Genomic DNA, 24,774 nt, shown 5'->3' with positions numbered 1-24,774 from the left:
ATTGGTTTGCCTTTCCTGTGAGATGGTTGCAACTGTGTCTGGTTGTCTTGCATTAAGTGTGTTCTCCAATTGTTCCAGCGGCATTATATACATTGTCGCCAGTGGACTGTGGCAGTGTTAAGTGGAGTGTTCTTTCTGCATGACTTTTGATATGCTTCAACCCTTGTTAGCAGCCAGCCAGTAATGCTTATATGACATATTTTAAATGGTTTTGGATTCCTCTAGGATGATTTCACAACCTCCCAGCACCAATTTGTTTATCAGAGACACCTTTGACTGTTCTGCACGTTGTGAAAGTGAGATTACAGGATAAAGATTTGTCTTGTTTTTCAACACCCTAATACACTCTTCAATATGGAGCCTTCTTCCTCCCTTGGTTAGAAGAGTACCTCTGAAAGTATGTCTTCTCTCAGTAAGGCCTCTTCCAAATGCCAAAAGAAGGACCCAAACTCTCCTACTAGATCTCCTCTCCCTATAACACGGGACGACCTCATGGAAGAGATAAAGCTCATTAAACCTTTTGTAATTGACACAAAGGCTACCCTTCAGAGGCTAGAGGAGAAGTGGTCTAACTTAGACTAAAGAGTGTCTGTAGTTGGACAGAGGATCAGCGATACTCAGGATGTGATCCCTCAAGTTGCAGCTATGTCTAATGAGATTGCTCTCCTCAAACTGCAGACGGAGTACTTAGAAAATCGTAACAGGCGCAACAATCTTTGAATTTATGGAATTCCTGTTGGTGAAGAAGGGTCTGACATGCTCGTCTTTTTAAAAACACACATTCCTAAAATTGTTGGCGTCAAGGACGGCACCACTCTCAACGTGCCCATCGCATTGATCCCAAATCCGGAGGTTCTTCCTCTACCTCATCAGTCAACCACCCAGAGGGATAATCGTTCTGTTTCTGGAGTACACTGAGCTGTTAATGGTTCTCTCGGCGGCAAAGATAAGAAAGCAGATGTTATGGTCTGGTCAGAGAGTTTTCTTCTCTCAGGATGTGGCCAGGGCCAATGCTGCTCATCGCAAGGAATTCCTCTCTCTTCGTCCAGCCCTTCACTCCATGAATGTCAGATACAGCCTGGTGCATCGTTGTTTCTTTAAAGTCACTCATAAAGAATGGTCCTACTCTTTTGATCGTCCTGAAGATCTAAGACAATTTATTTCTCACCATAAAGAAGATGAGATGGAGTTTGGCGGGGCCTGAGCAATGTCTCTCCTTGCTTTGTCTTAAGTCCTCTAAGTTATCTTTTCTCATTCCAATGTTCTGAAGACATCCATCTTCTTTTGTTGTTGTTAGTTGTGGCTTGTTGGTGCTATTGCTGATGGTTGTTGTTTGTCCACCTTCCCCGGAGGCCATTTCTTATCATTTCTTTGGTTTTTCTCCACAGATGTCTTCCTTCCCGTACAGACCCATTCCCCTGATGTTTCCTCTCTTCCTGCCTTCCCATCCCGCTCCTAATGTTCATAATCACTCCCCATGTTTGGTAAGTGTTAATTCTTTCATTATATATCCATGTTGCAGGTGTTTGCTTGTTTTACATTTATCAATTTATGTTTTTTGTGTCCTCATTTTTCAAATTTGTATCTACTGGTTCCTGTTGTTTCCTGGTGTCCTCACTGGCTCTGCCATCTGTCCTCCTCCTGCAGCTCCCAGCCTCCACATGATACTCTCTTTATTCTGGATATGTATTCCGTCATTCTTGACTGAAGTCCCCCAGCTTCCTGTCAACCTCTCTTTGTCTATCATCTATCTTTTTCACTTTTTCTCATTTCCTCTTCTCTCCCTTTCTTTGTTTCCTTTTTCTGTTTTTTCTTCTTTGATTTCTTAGTTTCGCCATCTCATATTCTTCTCTTCCTCTTTGTACCCCCTATTTTTCATCTTTTTCACATCCTTTCTTCCTATCTGTCTTTACTTCAATGTAATAACCTTGTTGACTTTAAATTTTCGCATATTGAGATCTTTATTTTTTTCAATTTTACAATACTCATGGTGTTGCACATTGAGTTTTTAACTTTTCCTTTCAATTTTATAACATTCATGGTTTGTTTAATGCTTTTCCCCCCCAGCGATGACTGATAATGTTCAAATTATTTCCTGCAATGTAAAGGGTTTACGTAACCCTGTCAAGAAGCAAAGGGTGCTTACTAATCTCTCCAAATTACAATGTAAGATTGCAATGTTACAAGAAACACACCTTAATGATAATGATGTTAATTCCCTTAAAAAACAATTGGTTGGCTATGGATATAATTCCCCAGCTAAAGATAGGAAAAATGGAGTAGTGATACTATTTCATAAGTCCTTTTCCCTTACCATAGAAAGCGAGGAAAAAGATGTAGACGGACGATGGCTTCTTCTACACACTCTCATAAATGGATCCCATATCTCTCTCCTCAACATTTATGGTCCCACAGGTACTTACTCACAGTTTTAGCAATCCATGTCACACCCCCTACACTCATGTTCTGACTCTAATCTCATAGTGGGTGGGGACTGCAATCAGGTCATGGACCCTTTTACCAATAAGAAGTCCTCCTCTAGATATATTCCTAATAAAATGCAAAAGACCATTGCTAGCACAATACTTTTGAGAGGCTTGAGTGATGCCTGGAGGATGTATATTCCAGACTGTTTGGCATGTACCTTTTATTCTCCCACTCATAACTCTAAAATCTAGAATTGACTATATTTTCTTGAGCCTAATCTACAACATGCTGAGATTTGATCCATTCTTATTTCCAATCAAGCCTCCGTCTTTAATAATTTGGATCTCCCTTCCCTACCTTCCAAATCCCACTGATTGTGCTTTGATAACTATCTTCTCAAAGATCCTACCTTCATTGAGCGATTTAAAGATTTAGTGTCAGAATTTTTTCTCTATACCGCTAGTCCAGATATGCCCTTTCATAATATTTGGGACGCTTTTAAGGCGACAGCCAGGGGTTTTATCATTGACTATGCTGCTATTAAAAAGAAACAATATCGCAAGGAGTCTGCCTCCATTCTGTCTTGAATTAAGAAATCGGAACATGCATATTTTTCTTCCAATGATGAAGTTACTCTTGAGAATTTGGTCCAAGCAAAACTCAACTTTAACAGAAAATCCACTGAGGAAACCACGGGACGTTACTAAAAATTGATTCAAATTTTTATGGCGGTCACAATAGAGCTGGTAAACTGCTGGCGAACTATTTGAAGATCAAGTCCCAAAGGTCTAGAATAGTTAAAATCACTGATGACAGTGGTGTTAATCGTTTTAAAAACAAAGAGATACTGAAATGCTTTACAGACTTTTGTAAGACCCTTTATACCCCTGAATCTTCCCCTCCTGATGTTGCCTTGGGTTCTTTTTTTGATTCACTACCCCCACTCTTCCCCCCTCCCTGACTATTCTATATTGTATTTAGATATATCTCTTTCTGGGATTAAGTCAGCCTTGGCTAAGTTACCTTAAGATAAGCCCCTGGCCCGGACGGCTTTACAGATGAATTTTATTCCTGTTTCTCTCCTCCTTTTGTCTCATCTTTTTTCTCTTTTTCAATATTTTGTTTCTCATATTGAGGCTCGAGGCTCTTTTCTCGAGACTAGGATTTGTTTGATTCCAAAAAAAGATAAGGATCCCTCACTGTGTGGCAATTTTTGCCCCATTTCATTGATCAATTTAGATTTTTAAAGTTTAGCTAATGTACTGGCGCTCCGTATTAATCAGGTACTTCCAGAACGGACTGGTTCTGAACAGACAGGATTTTTTAAGGAAGGACTTTAGCTGATAATTCTAGAACTATTCTCAATATTATTCATCTAGCATCTAAGAGTTCCTCCCCTGTTGCAGCCATAACCCTAGACGGGAAAAAAGCTTTTGATGGTATTCATTGGCTTTTCATGATGCATGCCCTCAAATGGAATGGTTTTAGCCCTTCTATCCTGTCCCTTATCAATTTGCTATATTTCTCCCCAACTACTTCAGTTTTTGTTAACGGATCTCAATCTTCCTATTTTACTTTGCAACGAGGTACCAGTCAAGGCTGTCCTCTTTATCCTCTCTCTTGAAACTTTTCTTCATTCTCGAAATCATTCATCCACTTTTCGTGGTTTCAAACACAAGGCAATTGAAGTCAAATTCACCGCTTACGTTGATGATATCATGCTATACATTTCTGATCCTTCTACCTCTTTTCCTGCCTTCACATATCTCCTATCCTCTTACGCTGACTTGTCTAGTTACAAGTTAAATTTTTCCAAATCCGAAGTGCTTCCATTAAACACATATTGTTTAAAAAGCATGTTCCATGGGACTGATTTCAAATGGAATATCGATAGTATCACTTGCTTGGGAATAAAATATTCTTCTTCAATTGGGAGAACACTTCAGCTTAATTTGGAAGATGTTTTACTAAAAGTAAATAACATGGCAGGAAGATGGTCTCCCCTTTTTTTTGTCATGGTGGGGTAGACTGGACGTAATCAAAATGATGATGCTCCCTGATGTTAATTTTTATTTGTCCATGTTACCAGTGAAACTTACATTACATTATTTTTTCAAAGCTCTGAATGGTGCGCCTGAGTAAATTTCTTTGGAATGGTCGGAAAGCTCTATTTCTTTATCTTTTCTGTCTGCTCCTAAGGATCGGGGAGGCATCCATTTCCCAATTTTAGACAATATCACTTTTCCTTTTTAATTTGTCAAGTGTTACCTTACTTGTCCTCTTCGGAAGACATTCCTGCATCTGTTTGGCACAAATTGAAGGCATCCTTGATTCACCATTTTCCTTTTTCTTTGTTAACCAACTTTACCCATCCTCTTTGCTCTTTTAACTACCCGACAATGTCACAATTTATTCGAACCTTTTATCCGGTTAAGCACAAATCTCATACTCCTCTACAAAGATTTCTAGACTCACCTCTTTGGCATAATAAATCCATTAAACTGTCCAATCGCACTATTTTGTGGAAAAACTGGGCTGCTAAAAGGAACTTCCTAGGTAAACATTTAATACATGGTTCGCATTTTCTTTCTCTCCAGGAATTTACCTGTCTCCTCACTCCTTAGGTATGGATCTTTAAGATTGCTTTTAACTAATCAGTTTTCTCTCCTCTCCGGATCTCCCCCTCCGCTTTTGCCCTTATTTTAGAACCTCTGTCCACCTCTTCTTCCCTTTGGGCCTCCCATATTTACAAATATCTTCATTTCTCATCCCAAGAATAAAGATGAACTATTCTGGGAATCCGATTTGCAGCGTTCCCTCTCTATTCATACATGGAACTCTATTTGGGCTTGCATACACTGCACCTCCTGTACTGTCAGCACTGCTCAGACCCTCTACTATTTCTGTCAGAGATTATTTTTAACTCCATTATTTATTTCCATGTATAGCTCAGAACTATCTTTGAATTGCTGGTCCTGTAAAAACACACCTGGCTCATGTATACACTAATTTTTTCTTCACCCCAGCATTAATATGTTTTGGACTAAGGTTTGTGAATCAATCTCCTCCATTTTTTCTATTAATTTTCCCTTCGACATTTACTCCATATTCTTGGGAAGTAATTCTGCTAATTGGTTTGGATCCCACAAGGTGGGCATTTTTGTGGACTTGTTAATTGCTATTGCCTTTCAGTTCATTACTTCTGATTGGAAGGATGCCACCAAGGTCAGCAACTTCTCCGAAAATAAACCTTCTGGCCTCCACTCACCAACTATCTATCTGCATCTGCATTACGCAACAAAGACAGTTCCTTTGCTTATCAACCACCAAGTATTTTGTTTCTTTTCTCTTATTTAGTTTATATAAATTAATGTATGGCTCATACTCTGTTTTCACAAAATAATATAATGATTGTACCTCTGTAGTTTTACATATGCCATATGATAATGATGATGTTTTCTTTTTATTTTCTTTCTTTTCTTTTCCTTTCTTTTCTTTTCCCTCATTTCTTCTTTTCTCTTCTTCAACCTTTCTCTTTATTCTGAAAATTAAATAAAGCTATTTAAACTAAAAAAAAGAATGCCATTTCTTAAATCCTATACACAATTTGAATTGCATAAAGTTCCAGAATTAGGAGCGGAAGGGTATCAACACAAAACGAGGTGACAGAGAACAAAAAATAAGTCCTAAGGAGAACTACTGGGTAAATGAACTTGAGGCTTGGTACGTGTAGGAGTTAATGAAATTGAACATTTCACAGTGATACAGTTGAAGGAATTTGCATTTTAAAGAATGTTATGCAAAGAACACAATACCAATGGACATTACTCTGAGTTCTAGTCTTGCTCATCCCAGTCATTACCTTCCTTAGGTGTCACAAGGAACTGTCCGAACGAAATACCAGCATGGTAGTCATAATATGCATGGCCAAATAAGTAGTTTTTATGTAGCTGATCAAACTTCACTTTCTAAGCGCTACAAACAACTTCGTGTTGCTCCTGCAAGAAATAACGGTCCTCATTTAGCAGAGTTGAACTGAAGTATTTGGGGCCAGAATGTGATTAAACCATGTGACCAACAAACGAGAGGAGAGCCCTTACGTTTGCATGGCTGGAGGCACGATTACCTGTTTATATAGGAACAAGACCTCAATAAATTGAGTCCTATTCACAAAGAAATGTGCAAACCTACAATTGCCGTTTTCCCAGGGATGTAGCTTCAGGGGGTCAGTCAGGGCCGGGCCAGTCAATATTTTGGTTGCCCCCCCCCCTTCCCCCAACTTTCACTGATGGCAGACAGTCCTATCCGGATAACATTTAATTTAATTGTTCTGACCGTGTCTACGCCTTATTTATGTCGAATTAAGCTCAGCGTGCACGCTAAAGTGAAGGACATGGTCTGCACTATTAAATAAACATTCTAAAGGGAGTAGACTTTTCTCAATCTTTAACTAAAACGGCCATATTTGTATCATCGCGGATATTCAGTCAAAAATGAGGTATTTAAGCACTGTAACATAACAGTGCTTCCAAAGAGTAAAACGTACATGAATTTAACGTTTGAGGTCTTGAGAGGCTGGTCTAGCAGGTGCAAGTAGTGCTGAAAATGTTCTATTTGGGACCATTTTTGCTCCAATCAATCAAAATAAAGAGCTCATCAGAGATTTCCTTTAGGAGGGTATTGTACAAAGAAATATTTAAAAAAACTAAATTTTATCAAACAATTTTACAATCTAATTTTTCTTACATTGTGGCTACAAAAAAAAAAGGTTCCACACGGCAGCTTGTGAAACGCTCCCAAAAATTCAGAGTCTGGCACAGTAACCGGGAGCATTAGTTGTCTGCAGCATGTGTGTCTGAGAGAACGCCATGGGGCCTATTTATCAAGACTTCTTTCCTTAGCAAAGTCACGCATAATGGCGCAACGCACTGCTAAGTCCTGGGGCCTCATTTATGAGAAATGACCCATCGCTGCGTGAAAGCAGCGATGCGTCACTTCTCAGTGCGCACTCCTTGCGACATTCCTGATGCGTCATATTTAATGTATGACGCATCATGTCGCAAGGAGTTACAGATACGTCAGTATTTCTGACGTATCTGTAAGCGCAAAAGTGACGCATTGCTGGAGTGTGTCACAAAAGTGACGCGACTCCAGCAATGCGCCCTTTCACATGGAGCAAGCCCCATGTGAAAGGGCCTGCGTCAGTCTTACGCCTGCTGTGAGGCAGGCGCAAGATTTTGACGCAACAGTATCCTAAAAGTGACGCAGTGAAATCTTATAGATTTCACTGCGTCACTTCTACGACCCTTCCTTGCGTCAATACGCCACCCTTGCATACATTATACCTGACGCAGGTATAATGTGGGGCAGGGGTTTAAAAAGTGACGCATCTACCTAGATGCGTCACTTTTTAAATATGGCGCAACAAGGCGCATGTTTTACGCCGCTGGTGCGTCACAAAAAGTGACGCATCAGCAGCGCAAAACTGACGCAAGGCCTCATAAATGAGCCCCCTGGGGCCTCATTTATGAAAAGTGACGCATCGCTGCGTGAAAACAGCGATGCGTCACTTTTCACTGCGCTCTCCCTGCGACATGATTGATGCGTCATATTTATAATATGACGCATCATGTCGCAAGGAGTTACAGATACGTCAGTATTTCTGACGTATCTGTAGGCGCAAAAGTGACGCATTGCTGGAGTGTGTCACAAAAGTGACGCAACTCCAGTAATGCTTCCTTTCGCATGGGGAAAGCCCCATGTAAAAAGGGCTTGCGTCAGTCTTACGCCTGCTGTGAGGCAGGCGCAAGATTGTGACGCAACAGCGTCCTAAAAGTGACGCAGTGAAATCTCATAGATTTCACTGCGTCACTATTATGAGGCCTTTTGCGGGTGAACGCCCCCTCTGCATACATTATACCTGACGCAGGTATAATGTAGCGCAGGGGTTTACAAAGTGACGCATCTGCTTAGATGCGTCACTTTGTAAATAGTGCGCATCAGGAGGCTTGTTTTACGCCGCCGATGAGTCACAAAAAGTGGCGCATCGGAAGCGCAAAACTCACGCAAGGCCTCATAAATGAGGCCCCAGGTAAGTTACTGTGCTGTGCAAAACCTTTTTTGTTCAAGTAAGGTGCCCTTAAAGTAGTGTACATAGCTTTTTGTATTCTGTTGCACTACTTTAGATCAAAGGGGCAGTCGATTGGTAATAATTGGGCATTACAATGCTACCACCAAGGATTTTCTTATGCAGAGGCAGATTTATAAACATCGCCTTACCTTGCTTAACCTGAGGCAGGTGTTAAGTAGAAAAAAATACTATTTCTCAAAACGTTTCTCTCATTGCATCTGTGCCACATTGTACAGCAAACATCTAATGTGCGAAATGTAAAGAAAAGTGTATATTGAATTTTGTACTGGAAATGTACAAAATCATACTAGACATCATGCACACAACTTTGCAGTACAATGCAAATGTGTGAGTGTGGCGATGAGAGGCCTATTTGTGCACGGGCAGAAGGGAAAAGAGTAGCAGCAGGGCATACTGAGACCATATTTAGTAAATATGCCTCTGTGCTGCTTTCTACCTCTAGTGGAATGCAGTGCAGCAATTTTGGTTGCTGCTCTGTGCTGTGCTATAATTAAGTAAAGGTGTCCCTATGTGTCTCTCTTTCAGGGCATTCCTCAGCCTATCTATCTCTGAAAGCAACGTCGCATAATTTGAATAGGAGCACCATCTGGGCCTCCAGCAGTATAAAGGCTTTAGGTTGTAAGCTTTTGGAGGTTATTAATGGTATTGAGGAGATAGCATGTAGGGATTCAATATTTTGGTATGAAAGGCCTATGAAAGGTGAGTAAAGGTAGAAATCCTATGTTACAAAAAAGTTAACCTTCACTTAAAGTCAGTACATCGGGAAATAAATTAGCTGGGAAGGAAACAATTAGCCTTTTTTTCCATCTTTAGACAAAGTGTAATTTGTTGACTTAAACAAAAGAGATCTAGATTGAAGGTCCTAGATCGGAAAAGGGAAACGGACAATAAATTGATTAATTTAAGAGAAGCTGCTGCTTCAAATGGCCGTAGAAAAGTGCTGGCGTCTAGTAGCACTGTATTGTGATTCTAGAGCACGAGCACTCATAGTACGGACCGCGGACCGCCAGCGGCCCGGCAAGCCTTCCCTGGCGGTTCGCGGACCTTGCAGACACCTACCAGTGTGACTCAGAGACTCTGCTGCTCTGTGGGGGGCAGCCATAGTCAGAGTGGAGCTGCGGTGCTAAAAGGTGAAATACAACACAACCTCATTAACATGCGAATAGTCTTTTAAAGACCTGTGAAGTGCTCGGGTGCTGCTCTGTGTGTGTGTGCCCAGGAAGCTGTCTCAGCCTGGGCACACACAGGCAGGGAGAGATGACTGAGGGGGAGGGAGGGAGGGAAAGGGAGGGAGACAGAGGGGGAGGGAGGCAAAGGGAGACAGAGGGAGAGGAAGGGAGGGAAAGGGAGGGAGAGAGAGGGAGAGGGAGGGAGGGAAAGGGAGGCAGAGTGAGGGAGGGAAAGGGAGGCAGAGGAACGGTGAGGGAGGGAAAGGGAGACGGAGGGAGAGTGAGGGAGGGAAAGGGAGACAGAGGGAGAGTGAGGGAGGGAAAGGGAGACAGAGGGAGAGTGAGGGAGGGAAAGGGAGACAGAGACAGAGTGAGGGAGGGAAAGGGAGACAGAGTGAGGGAAGGAAAGGGAGGGAAGAGGTGACAGAGGGAGAGTGAGGGAGGGAAAGGGAGACAGAGGGAGAGGGAGGGAGGGAAAGAGAGACAGAGGGAGAGGGAGGGAGGGAAAGGGAGGAAGAGAGAGAGAGTAAGGGAGGGAAAGGGAGACAGAGGGAGAGTGAGGGAGGGAAAGGGAGACAGAGTGAGGGAGGGAAAGGGAGACAGAGACAGAGTGAGGGAGGGAAAGGGAGACAGAGTGAGGGCGGGAAAGGGAGGGAAAGGGAGACAGAGGTAGAGTGAGGGAGGGAAAGGAAGACAGAGGGAGAGGGAGGGAGAGTGAGGGAGGGAAAGGGAGAGAGAGGGAGAGGGAGGGTGGGAAAGGGAGGAGAGGGGGAGGGAGACATAGGGAGAGGGAGGGAGGGGAAGGGAGGGAGGTAAAGGGAGGCAGAGTGAGGGAGGGAAAGGGAGACAGCGGGAGAGAGAGGGAGGGAAAGGGAGACAGAGACAGAGTGAGGGAGAGTGAGGGAGGGAAAGGGAGACAGAGTGAGGTAGGGAAAGGGAAGGAACGGGAGACAGCGGGGGAGTGAGGGAGGGAAAGGGAGACAGAGGGAGAGGGAGGGAGGGAAAGGGAGACAGAGGAACAGGGAGGTAGGGAAAGGTAGGGAGGGAGAGTGAGGGAGAGGGAGACAGAGGGAGAGTGAGGGAGGGAGAGGGAGAGTGAGGGAGGGAAAGGGAGACAAAGGGAGAGTGAGGGTATGAGGGACAGAGGGAGAGTGAGGAGGGAAAGGGAGACCGATGGAGAGGGAGGGAAAGGGAGAGGGAGTGAGGGAGGGAAATGGAGACAGAGGCAGAGTGAGGGAGGGAAAGGGAGACCGAGGGAGAGTGAGGGAGGGAGAGGGAGACAGAGGGAGAGTGAGGGAGGGAGAGGGAGACAGAGGGAGAGTGTGGGAGGGAGAGGGAGACAGAGGGTGAGGTGACAGAGGGAAAGGGAGGGAGGGAAAGAGAGGGAGAGGGAGAGGGAGGGAGGGAAAGGGAGGGAGAGGGAGGGAGGGAAAGGGAGACAGAGCGAGAGGGAGGGAGAGTGAAGGAGGGAAAGGGAGGGAAAGGGAGATAGAGTGAGGGAGACAGAGTGAGAGAGGGAAAGGGAGGGAAAGGGAGACAGAGTGGGGGAGACAGAGTGAGGGAGGGAAAGGGAGGCAGAGTGAGGGAGACAGAGTGAGGGAGACAGAGGGAGGGAGACAGAGGGAGAGCGAGGGAGAGAGAGAGAGAGAGAGAGAGAGAGATAGAGAGAGAAAGAGAGCGCGAGAGAGATGTGTGTATGCCGGGTCTGGTGGGTCAGTGGATGAAGGCGTCCACTGCAGGGACCACTTATCAACCTCATGGTCCGTTTTGTTTTGTTGCTCTAGCCCCGCCCCTTCCCCACTGACCCTGCCTCCACTGGTGTAGCCCTCGGACACAAACCACACTGTAAATTTGCCCCCCGAGAGAAAGTTTGTGAGTACCAATGTTCTAGAGTGAGCACTCAAGAAATTACCATCTCTGATGCTGACTGGATAAATTATATTTCCAATCTTCACGCCGGTAGCCATAGTGCCAGTGACCCTTTAGACCTAAGAATAGATGCAGACTATATGAATTATTTGTGACTCTTTCAGCCCAGGAGACCTTGGGGTTTATCCAGAGCGCCATAGTATTGGGTGCAATGGTCACCGTTGAAATCCTGATTTTGATTATTAAACAGGCTGATACACTCTGGGCAGATTTTTTGTGTGCCCATTATTTGATTATTGCTATCTTTTAGGAAATATCGCCCATCTTAGAAAGGTAGAATTATTGTGCCTCTATGCAAGAAGGGTCTAAACTTCTCTTGCTTTTATTGTTGAGAATAAATGTTTTACCTCTGCAGATAGTAATAGGTGCCTGGGACACTGTACCGAGGAGTGAGAGAGCTTGTGATTTCTGTAATCTCAATGTACAAGATTGAAATCATGTAATTTCTCTATGCCCTTCCTTGCACTATGTACATCATTGTTTTTTACTTGAGATCTTCTTATTGAAAGAGGTTTTCAAAAAGAAAAATATCAGAACTGTCAAAACTTAAGATTATACGGGCATAATGATATCAATCTCGATGTATACATACAAGCGATGGAGTATAGTCCCTCCTCTATATTGCCAAAGAGGTATGCAACGTCATGTTCCACAGAACTAACAACATGAGTGTAAGGTGTCCAAAAATTTCCAAAGTCATTGCATGAGCCTGTAATTATCATGAAACAACAAAACACAAACAGCTAAATATTGTTGGTTGAAAGGGCTGGAAGAGTGAAAGCCTGCTCACCGAGAGGTCCCATGTCCCCTAAGGAGGGGTAAAAGTATGTAAAACAAGGATGGTTGATGGGAAGAGGGGTATGCAAGGAAGGAGGGCAAGAAGCTCACTCGGCACACCAAAGTCGTGTTTCAGCCACCTAGGTGTAATTTAGTCGTAGAGTTGGCGCGCTTTCATTTGGGGGGGATTGAACCAGGCGTATTCTAGGAGTGTAAAATAATCAAGCAAAGGCTGCCAAATGTGAGTAAATTTTGTGTTGGAGTGTGCAAGTCTATGAATTAGGAGTTCCATGGCCAGGACTTGCCATACACATGACCAATCTGAGGCCAACCAGGCTTAACAGCTCAATTCGAGTCCTATGGAGGCCAGCACAAAAATGCACCAGGCACATCGGAAAAGTCACTCCCTAAAGGTACGAATGGAGGAGGGGTGACCATCAGTGATGTGTTCTCATTAGACAGCAGGGAGCCCATTCCACAGTGGAGTCAATAGGGTAGCGAGTCCTTGACAGCTCCCACGGGCCCAGGCCCCTGCAGCCTGTGGAAACCAGGCGCAAGACCAAGGGGAGACCTGTGGGAGCTAGTTGACTGATCAGGGTCCAGCAGGAGAGGGGCATCTAGACTGTCAGAAAATTGGAGAGTTCAGTGTGCTTGATGCATTCCAACCTGGGCCGCCTAGGGGGATCCCAGGCATTCGTTCCGTGATTGCGCCCTCTCGAGGGCCACAAAGCAGGACCCCAAAGTGAAGGACCCTTGAGATAGACCATGCTATTGAGGCAGCTCTCAAAGATAATTAGAATAGCTTGAGAGATAAAGTCATAGAGAGCCTGTGGTCGAAGGGGCTCAGGGAGGTGTTTTGTCCATAACTTAGAGCTGTTGAATAATGTCCCTTTTTGTTTCCTGAGATGCTAAGGCTTTAGGATTTTTGTTGGTGCATCAGGGTGGCACTAGAGATCAGATAGGTCCCGAGGATTGTCTGGAGGGAGTCTGAGAGGGCAGAGCTGCGTCCTCAGGTGGATCAGCTTGGAGCCTGAGAAGCTGTTTGGCCTCCGCCAGGGAGCGAAGAAGTCACTTCTTGCCCTCCCAGGTGAACATGATGACAAAAGGGTGGCCCCACTGGTAACAAATGTTACGCTCTAGCAGTTTATTTGTGATGCGGCGGCAAATGGTGACAGGGTAGAGATCCTGGAAGAGCTGGAAAGTGTGGCCTCGGAAGACCAGGTTTGCCTTGCTTTGGAACGCTTTCAGAATAGCCTCTTTCTCCACAAAGAAATGGAGCTGAGTGAGAATGTGTGGGGCTACCTCTGATTGACCCTGGGGAATTGCCACCCAATGCGCCCTGTCCAGCACTGGAGGAGAGCCATCATCATCACCTCGAACATCGTGCAGAAGTTCAGCAGTAAAGGCCATGATGTCACTGCCCACAACCCCCTTCAGCACTGTACGAATGTTGTTGAGCCTACTGTAATTTTCGAGACACTCCTGTTTCATTTGGAGCTCAATGTGTTGTTCCTCCAGCGTCGCCACCCTCGGCAACAGCATCTCTTGATCCTCGGAGCAAGCTTCCACTGTGCATTCCACATCATCGATCCATCCCCCTATGTCACTGACTTCACAACGAATATCTGTTAAGCAAGATTTAAAGTTTGTTTTGTGAGAGACGATTACCATACAGATTTCTTGCAAGAAGCGATACATGTGATGCAGCGCCGATACGACCCATTAATCAGGGATCAATACATCACAAATCACTTCAATGGCCCATATACATTCAACCCAGAAATCCAGGGGTCAATTTGTTTTGAAAGTGTGTTAGTGTGAATTAAATAATTCCTTAACTATCTAATTTATTTATCAACTTTCCTCTACTTGATTGATGGATCAATTAGTTGAATAGTTGATGGTAATGATAAAAGACAAGTTTTACTAAACATTGATTTAATGAACTTCATACTTTTGGTAAGGTTAATAAATGAGTTTTATCTCAAATTCAAATTAAAGTGCTCATAATGCTTTAGGTCACAATTACATAAACACCAAATCTCATGAAAGAAATTCTAATACATCAACCCCCTCTTAAAGAAACCATTGACAGACATCACCGACCTCAAAAACTACAGACCCATCTCCCTGCTCCCATTCCCTGCGAAAGTAATCGAGAAAGCCATCAACAGCCAACTCGCCACATTCATCGATGAGCACAACATCCGAGACTCCCCCCAATCCGGCTTCAGGAAAAACCCACAGCACAGAAACTGCCCTCCTCGCCGAAACAGACGACATCCGCACCCTACTGGACAAAGGAGAAACAGTAGCCCTCATCCTCCTCGACCTCTCAGTGGCATTTGACACAGTCTCCCATCGTACCCTAATACGCAGACTTCAAGACGCAGAGATCCAGAGCAAGGCCCTCAACTGGGTCAGTTTCTTCCTCTCCGGCAGAACGCAGCAGGTCAACTCCCCCCTTTCCTCTCAGACCCTACACCAACCTCCGGCGGAGTCCCTCAGGGGTCTTTCCTCAGCCCTATGCTCTTCAACGTCTACATGGCCCCGCTCGCCCCCATCGTCAGAACCTACGGACTCAACATAGTGTCATACGCAGATGACATCTAACTCATCCTCTCTCTATCCAACAAACCCAACACTGCCAGACACAACTTTCAAGAAGGCATGGAAGCCGTCGTAAAATGGATGAAAAACAGCTGTCTACAACTAAACACCGACAAGACAGAAGTACTCATCATGGGCCCAAATCCCGATGCATGGAACGACACCTGGTGGCCCCCCACCCTCGGAAACCCGCCCACCCCCACTGACCACGCGCGCAACCTGGGAATCATCCTGGACTCCAAATGGACCACCAGATCAACTAGGTCTCGTCTTCCTGCTTCCACACCCTCCGCCTCCTATGTAAGACCTTCAAATGGATCCCCCTCGAACACAGAAAGACCATCACTCACGCCCTGATCACCAGCAGACTCGATTACAGTAACGCACTCTATGCCGGAATAAACCAAAACCTCACCCTGAAGCTACAGAACATCCAGAACACCGCCGCAAGACTGGTCCTCAACCTGCCAAGACTCTGCCACATCTCCCAGCACCTGCGCACACTCCACTGGCACCCCATTGAGGCAAGAGTCACCTTCAAGATGCTCACCCACGCACACAAGGCCCTCCATGACACCGGACCAGCATACCTGAATAGCCGACTCAAATGCATGCACCCCAAAGGACCCTACGATCAGCCCAGCTCTCCTACGCTGTGATCCCACGCACCAGAAAAATCAGATTGGGAGGCTGCTTCTTCTTCTTCCTCTCGGCCAAAGCCTGGAACACCCTCCCACTCACCTCAGACAGACAACATTGTTTCCCATCTTCGTAAGAAACCTCAAAACTTGGCTCTTCGACGGTCCCCCTCCTTGATGGACTGGAACCTGCACCCCCCATCCCCAGCGCCTTGAGACCCTTGCGGGTGAGCAGTCACACTTAACAAATGCCTGATTGATTGATTGATACATTGATTATAAACTCAATATTCAATGACAATATGCAATGAAGGAGGGGATAGTGTAAGAGACATAGGGTTCAGCAAAAATGATTAAGCCAAACAAATATAATACCTAACGGAAAGATAAATGAAGAGACAATAGATTTATCTAGAAATATACATAGCCATTCAGTGTTGATGGAGTGGACAGGTAGAGAGACAAAAGGTTCAAAATCAGATACATTAATGCTAAGAAATTTTAAAGGACTCCTAAGCTAAATACGAACCTAACGGTCTGAAGGGTAATAGGAAGACCACCCCTGGTCCCACGGGATGACCAAGATTCCCAAAGGTTAATCAGGAAAATCTGAAAAACACAGAGAATGTGGACAGGGTCAGGACAAGATGGTACAGCTAGGCCTCTCAGGGAAAACCGACAGACAGCGACATATCTTCCTCTTCTCTCTCCTAGCAGCATTCCCTTCTACTCTCTAAACCCGGCCCCTAAAGTTCCCAAATATATATTCTAAATTGACATGTTCATCCCTTAAAATGTTCATGCCACAAAATGACAGCTCATGGAGAAGAAGGGGACCACCCCTCGGTCCTAGGCACCAAAAATAGTAGAGGTGCTGGCGAGTTGTCTCCGCTGCAGTATGGCCAGCTCAATTGAGCTCTGTCTTAGCAGGGGTTCCTAGTCAGGGCACGAGTCAGGGGTACACAAGGGTGGACGGCGTCCCCCCACTTTTATCACAGGATGCTGAAATTGTCCGGTGTAATTTCCAAACACCGGGAAACTTTCAGCAGCGCCTGCACATTGTTATCTGCTTTCGATCAGCAACAACGTGCAGGCGGGGACGGGGCTCTCTTATTTCTGACTCCTGCTGGCCCATAACAAAGGCCGAATCTCAGGGGTCAACAGGCCTCCTTTTGTTGGAGTCTCCCGGCTGGCAGCAGTCAGGAGCCTCATACCTGATGCAAATGCAGCAGAGGGGAAACAAAGGCTCACACCTTGTTAGCATTTACAAAAGAGGCAGCTTTTTACTTTGTTCAGGCCCTGTTTAGGAAAAATGCACTCACTGTAATAACGTCAGATGTGTGGATCTTTCCCAGGATTTGCACAAAATAAATAGTATTTATATGGAACTTACTACCCCTGAGGAGGCGTTGTAATAATTTAAATATCACTATTTCTTTTAAAGCACTATGGCTAGAGAAATCTTAATGCTGACAAAAGGTAACATTGTTTTATGTGTAGCGTACAAAAGTGTGAATCTTCTGCCTAATCAGGAGGGTTTGCAAGTATACTCGAAATGTGCTCAAATGTACTCATGATACACCTGCTAAATATATATGTGAGGGTTTAAGATCTAATGTCACTTCTTGTGATGCCAGTTCCTGTGATGTCAAGCGCTGTGATGTCACGCGCCGCGATGTCACGCGCCACTATGCCATGCGCTGCAATGCCACTTACATTCTGATTAACTAGGTTTGTCCCCCCACCTCTTTCTTTAAGACTTGTGCCCTGTTCCTAGTGTATAACCAACAACAATTTGCCAATACTGCTAATAAATTCTATATTGTGTTCTATCAGGTATAAGAATGGACCATCACTATACCATAAAGCTCATCAATTGCTTTTTTATTTTAGGATATTATTTCATTTTTTTGAAAAGAACATTTTATCAATTAAACATAAGTCAAAAAGCATGTCACAAGAGTCCCACAATTGCCTATACAAAATACTAAACATTAAGACACAATCACATCAAACATTTGTAGCATTCATACTACATTCATACACACACTTTTATAATACAATGTAAACAGTAAACCAAACAAAGCAGTATGTCAAAAAGAACTTTTTGTTGTAAAAAGTGTGAATATATACAATTTAGTACATTTTATGAAATTCTAGTAGAATTGATTGACTTCAAAGAATCATGCGTCATAAACAAATATTATTTTGTGCCAAAAAGAGAGAGAAAATGAAAGTTTGGTTTATCTGAAGGTCTACGCCTTTCGAACCCCACCAGAGAGTGGGTTCTCATCAGGACCAAAGCCTCACTAAAGAGAAAAAGAAACAAGAAGCACCAATCAAAAAACAGATCTATTATTAAAAAACTAGACAGTGCTCAACCAGAGCCTACGACAGCAACTGCTTACCTCTATGAGGTGTATGCCAATGACTGACGAAAAGTGGGAGGTGAAAGTTCTAGAGAACCAGAGGAGACAGAATAGAACAAGCATTTACAATGCAATGGTTTTGCCTTTTGAAACGTTTAAGCTATTGGCATTGTAAATGACAACATTTTTATTTATGTGTTGGTTTTGAAAACAGATAAATAAATGGCATTGTCATTTACAATGCCAATAGTTTAATCTCTGGCAAATGCCACACAAAAACACACAGACCCCCACATACACACAGACCCACACACACCAACAGAGCCCCACTCACACACACACAGCCACACACCCAGAGCCACACACACCAACAGAGCCCCACCCACACACACACAGCCACACACCCAGAGCCACACACACACCCAGAGCCACACACACACACACACACCCAGAGCCACACACACACACCCAGAGCCACACACACCCAGAGCCACACACACACACACCCAGAGCCACACACACACACACCCAGAGCCACACACACACACCCACCCAGAGCCACACACACACACCCACCCAGAGCCCCACACACACACCCACCCAGAGCCACACACACCCACCCAGAGCCACACACACACACACACCCAGAGCCACATACACACACCCACCCAGAGCCACACACACACCCACCCAGAGCCACACACACACACCCACCCAGAGCCACACACACACACCCACCCAGAGCCACACACACACACCCACCCAGAGCCACACACACCCAGAGCCACACACACACACACACACACCCAGAGCCACACACACACACACCCACCCAGAGCCACACACACACACACACCCACCCAGAGCCACACACACCCACCCAGAGCCACACACACCCACCCAGAGCCACACACACCCACCCAGAGCCACACACACCCACCCAGAGCCACACACACCCACCCAAAGCCACACACACCCACCCAAAGCCACACACACCCACCTAAAGCCACACACACCCACCCAAAGCCACACACACACTCAGGAGAGCAAGCACAGCGAGGGGGCAGGGAAGCAAGCACAGCCAGGGGGCAGGGAAGCAAGCACAGCCAGGGGGCAGGGAAGCAAACAGCTCCTTAGTGAGTTTAGTGTGCAGGGAAATAAAAGATGAACCCCTGGGGTCTTGTTTGTGTGACTCTCCAGCTGACAGCGAGCAGCACCCAATGTTCTTATAAGTGCAAATATTTTGCGATGCATTGGACGGTGCCAGATCCTGCGGCCACAGAAAGTTTGTCTCCAGACACGGTGGGAAAAAAGGTGGCCTTTATCCAAAGCCAAGGACGTAGCTTCCAATTGTGTACCAGGTGCAGTGGCACCTGGACTGGGGGGTGGGTGGGGGGAAAGGGTGCATTCAACCCTGATTAACCCCATCTTTCACCGTTGAAGCTGCTGCCAGCGGGGTCCATTCCTTCCTTGCACTAGGGCCCACGACACACTGGGTACTATGCCTTTTTCCAAAACTTTTTAAAAACTGTGCCCTAAAATTGTCTGTTGTCTTGCACAAGTCACCCTTTGTGCACCCTTGTCCTTATGCATACTAGCCCAGCTGTCTAGTAACTAAGACCTGTGCTTCTAGCCCTTGTGCGTGAGTAGCGTTTAAGAATTGTAAATACTAACTCTGTAATTGCCTGCTGTCATATAAACAACTGTTGTCAATGCACATAGCCAGTGGAGAACACCTTGATAAAGCCAGTAGGCAGAAGCTTATTGCTTGTGAAATCCTCTATTTCAGAGTGTGAAGGCAGGGACTGTTTTTTGAAAATCCTGTTGAAGCACATTGTGAAAGCCTAAAGTAAGTGGCGTATTGATTATGAAACCTTTAGTCAAACCCAATAGGCCGAGAGAGCTACTGATTTCTATTTATTAATTGCTCTGGTTACCGATTCCTTTCATATAGTCATAGGAGCGGGGGGGGGGGTAGGGGGGAGAGGGGACATTAATCAATTATCCGATCAACCCCTCATGCCGAAAAAACACACAACTTCTACTACCCCATTACATGCACTCACTTCTTATACTTTGCAAACATGAATTGACTTCAAAAGGATTTTAACCTGTGACCTTAAAGGTTGCACGCTCAACTTTGAGACAAGCCAATTTCCTGCTGGGCTATGGAACAACGTTCTTGACATCACTGTGTTTAAATGTCTCTATTCGCCTTCTTGTAAGAAAAGGCAACAGTGTGGCCATATATTGCACAAACATTAAGTGTTTACGGCCATTAAGTTCTCCCATGGCTTCAGTGTTGAAGCTGGAGCCTTAAATATAAATCGCCCACATTAATCCAACCACAGTTAGAGCTCTAATAGGGAGAGTGTGGAAAAGTAAATTTTGCCATGTTCTGTGTCCCTACGTGTTCCCCATCCTATGTTGTATGTGCATGATTAATATGCATATGTATTCCCCATGTTCGATTAAAGACGCAATTACAGTTGTGTCCATCTCTAGTATGCCAGTTTCCAGTTCTCGTGAAAGCTACGAATATTGAGCCTATGTAAAGCTACGTTGCCACGTTTCTCAGTGTGCACGTTATTTCATTGTAAAGTCCCCGTTTCTAGGCCTCAAAAGGGCCCGGACACCAGATTCAGCTCCTGTCTCCTGAGCCCTCGCTGAGGAGCGATACAGCCCCCACCTGTATTCCTGACCCTTCACTTACTTCCTGCCTCACAGTGCCCGGCTCGGCCTGGCTCTGCCTACGAGTCTGCCAAAAGTATGTTATGATTCTAGTTATCAGTCCAGCCCTCCTTCTCTGCATTCCTTAGCTACTGAATCGCATCAATAGTTTCCGTCACAGTCTAGCCTTTACGTGTCCATGTAAGAGAAATACTGTATTTATAGTCATTTAATATTCTTCATCACGCACTACATGTAGAATAATGCATGCACCAGTCTTAGAGTCTGTTAGCCTTTACCCGATACCTTTTAGTTTATATCAACATGTTCTCTAAACATCAGATACTAGATAGTGTTTAGGTACATGTCGCCCTGACTCTCCAGACTTCAGTCTCTGCTCCTAGCGCAGAAGTCATAGCCCCCAGCTTCTCCTAGTAACACGTCATTGTTAGTTTGCGCGCACCATTAGGTTAGAGGTCCCGGCTCCTTAGGTAGCCCCCTCCATGTTTCCGCCCCATTTATGACATATTCTGTTACGTTTACATCACATGTCTATGTATACGCCTCCTGTTACACCTCTTTTCACCCTTATCTTTCGCGACTGCTATCGACCACACCCACTGCTCCGCCTATCGTATGTATTGTAATGCAACTGTTTTAGTATATATGCTTGTGCACTGTTATTAAATGTTACGCCGATCCTGATCCTGTCCCAGGCAGCGCTGCCATCCTATTCCTGTGCAGGTTGTCCTGTTCCTGTCCTTTATGCTGTATTAAACCTGCAAACTCCTACTACCTCGAATCTTGACTCTTATTTATTGAGCTATCTGTTATTACTATATCCAGTCAAAAATAGATCCGGTATTATTTATTTATATACCACATAATGGCGCCCGAACAGGGACTTGCCCTTTCCCCACGCGCCGGTGAAGCCACGTATGCCCCCTGACCCTCTGCAGCCGTGACGGAACTCTTCTGCGCACCGGCAGATATTTCTGCTTCAAGTATCCCTCAGGCCCACGGAGGAGACGGAGGTTGCGGTCCAGCATCCAGACGAGGCGGTGGAGGAACGCGGCGAGTCCCGACCAGAGCCCAAGCCGAGAGTCCAAGGTCCGAGGTATCCGGAGGCCCACCCGTAACAGAAGTCCGAAGTTCATCCGTCCGGCGTCGAAGCAGTCCAGTCCAGTCCGAGGCCTTCCGTTCTTGCTGTCCGGTGAGTACCGTTGCTGGGGTAGTATCTAGACAGGGTCAATCTAATTGACTCTGGTCCGTGGGTTTGGTGGTACACAGACCCAAAACGAAGTTTCCACTCCGGTGGATGCGGGTCCTGACGTGTCTCTTTATGAGACCGGTAAGTTTCGTACTGTTTCAGCAGTGCATCTAGTTCCTGTTCTAGTCAGTTCTGTTCTCGAGAAGATTCATGTATTCTGTTTTCCGTATTCCAGGTAGTGTTCTGTTCGAACTGTTATTTTAAAATGTCATTCATGTATTTTAATGTTGTGGTATGAAAGTGGTGTAATTATCGTGTTCATTGTGTATTGTAATTGTGTCTAGATTACAGTCCAGTCATGCCGTTGTTTTCCAAACTACGTCAGTTAAGAACTAGAAAAGGTCTGTTAGAAGAAGCAGTTCCTGTCCCGCCTAGGGACAGTCCAGGTCACTTTATGTATCAGAAGCATGGCATAAGTGCCATATTGTATCTAGATTTATGGGTCGAGTACACCAAGGAATTAGAAGAAAAGTATAGATGGCCTGTATCAGGCACGTGGGATGCCGAGTGCATCATGCGAGTAGACGAAGCATTATGGAAAAAGAAAGCCAGACAGTCACAGAAAGATGCCATCGAGTTATGGCGCAAAGAATCTCATAAAAGAACCGAAAAAGAAATCAGAAAGTCAGAATTAAGTAGAGAATCCATAGAAAGAGCCCAAGAAAGGGAACTAATCGAGATAGGTGAACGAGTTAAAACCGAACAGTCAGACAGACAGAGGAATGCCCTCATAAAGGGTATGTATCCTCTTCTTGCCGAGGGCTTGCAAAAGCAACCCCGGAGGCATCCAGTAATTTTCCGTCACCATTAGTTCCGACCAAGCTACGTCACAAACCGACCGCAGCTGATATTTTTCTCTCGTCCTATTTGGACGACACAGTCCCAGAATATGCAAATCCTGTTCCACCAGCTCCTGTAAATAATGTAAATCCTGCTCCTCCAGTCACCAGGGCACCTGTTGCAGTGTCTGCTACGGTACCCCCGGTCCAGCCTACATTACAATTTCCCGCCGCGCCAGCACGAAGAATATCAGTCGACGATTCTAGTTCAGGGGCCGCAGGAGGAGGTCCTCCTGGTACCCCGCCACCACACCAACGTGTAACGTTAGTCGAGTTACATGAACGTGCGTTACAGCGTACGCCCAAATATAAGTCCGTTGCAGAAATCCGACGAGCTCTTACTGAATGCCGCTATGATCCAGTCACAGGCGATGATAGTACAGTTATATACTCCATACGTGTAAGACGGGTGACCGGGTATTTGGACACCCTACCAGATATGAAAGAAGATCTAGACAGAATATATCGTTTCATCCGTACAGGGGATGATCCAGAAAGTATTGGCGAAGCCATGTCTCAAAGGAAAGCTGAGATCCAGCTCATGATATTAAAGTTTCTGATTAATTGTTTAATAAGGGAACAAGATTATCCGACCAAAGATCCGACAGAAATGAGAATCCTGACAAGGTGGAGTGATAATATAGCCGAGGGTAAACACAGAACTATCAGTAGTATAGAGAGTATGTACAAGAGAATTCGTAAGGAAATAATAAAGTTACACGAACAACGTAAAGCAGCACAAGTAAGCGAGAAAGAGAATGACTCTTCTACTGAAGAGGTAGAGGACGAGAATCCCGCCAGAATAGCGTATGTAGGAAAGTCTAGATTTCCAGATCGCCATTTGCGCCTAGAACGCAGGTCAGTTTTTCATCATCCAGCACCAGAACAAGGTTCTCTAGAACAAGTATTTCAAGCTACCGATCACATTTTGAAATCACGAATTGGTTATAGTGAGTTAAGTACTATGCATGAACAAGAACTAGCCCGATCAGCAGTCCGATGGACTACTGATTCTACCACTTTTCCAGACGAAATAGTGGCACAAATGTTTCTGAAACTGCCCCCAGCCGAACAGCGACTGGTGGGTATGTATATGATTCAGCACCTCATCACATTGTATGAGGGTCAACATTCTGATCCAGGTCTGTTACATGATGTCCTGAATGAGTTACTCCAGTATAGATGGAAAGGTTTAGGTACCGATTTAATTAGTGTCATTCTAGAACAGCGCCATAAATATAGAACGTTCCTGAACCCGCATTTTGTTCATGTCTCACCCCCAGAAAGTAAACCGTTTTACATAGATAGACAGAATCCGTTACGAGAAGTACACCCAGTCAGGACAGCAGATGGTGAAATGCAACGGGTATTTGTTTACACCCCGATTACAAAGATGGAACTCTTAGAGATGAAGAAATTAATTCCTTGCCATGACAAAGATCCAGCAGGGTTCCACCGAGAATTAAAGGACATGCTCCGTATGGGAGAATATACGTATCCAGATATTATTAAAATGTTAAAAGTCCTATTGCCCGCCGGGGTATATGAAAAACTCAAGGAAAAAGAATGGGAGGTGGGAGAGAAAAAGATCGATTGGGCAGTTCTAGAAGCTGAAGATAAGATACGAGTACCAGGTACCGGTCTTGGAGAGAAATGTAAAGAATTACCAGAACTGTTAATACAAGTTTTGCCCAGATTATTAGCCACTAAAAAGGAAGACTGGGATGCAATCTCAGCCTGTAAACAGAAACAAGATGAAGATACTAGTGATTTTTATTCTAGATTCGAGAAATGTTTCATTATAAACAGTGGCTTGAAGACGAGTAGCGAGTCGTACCCTCATCTTTTTGTTACTAAACTAGTCGAGAATTCAAGTCCACAAGTTAAGAATCGAGTTTTAAAAGTCGAAAGTACATGGCAAGCTA

This window comes from Lissotriton helveticus, chromosome 6 (assembly GCF_964261635.1).
Source record: "Lissotriton helveticus chromosome 6, aLisHel1.1, whole genome shotgun sequence".
NCBI lineage: Eukaryota > Metazoa > Chordata > Amphibia > Caudata > Salamandridae > Lissotriton > Lissotriton helveticus.
Note: the sequence above shows the minus strand (reverse complement) of the source record.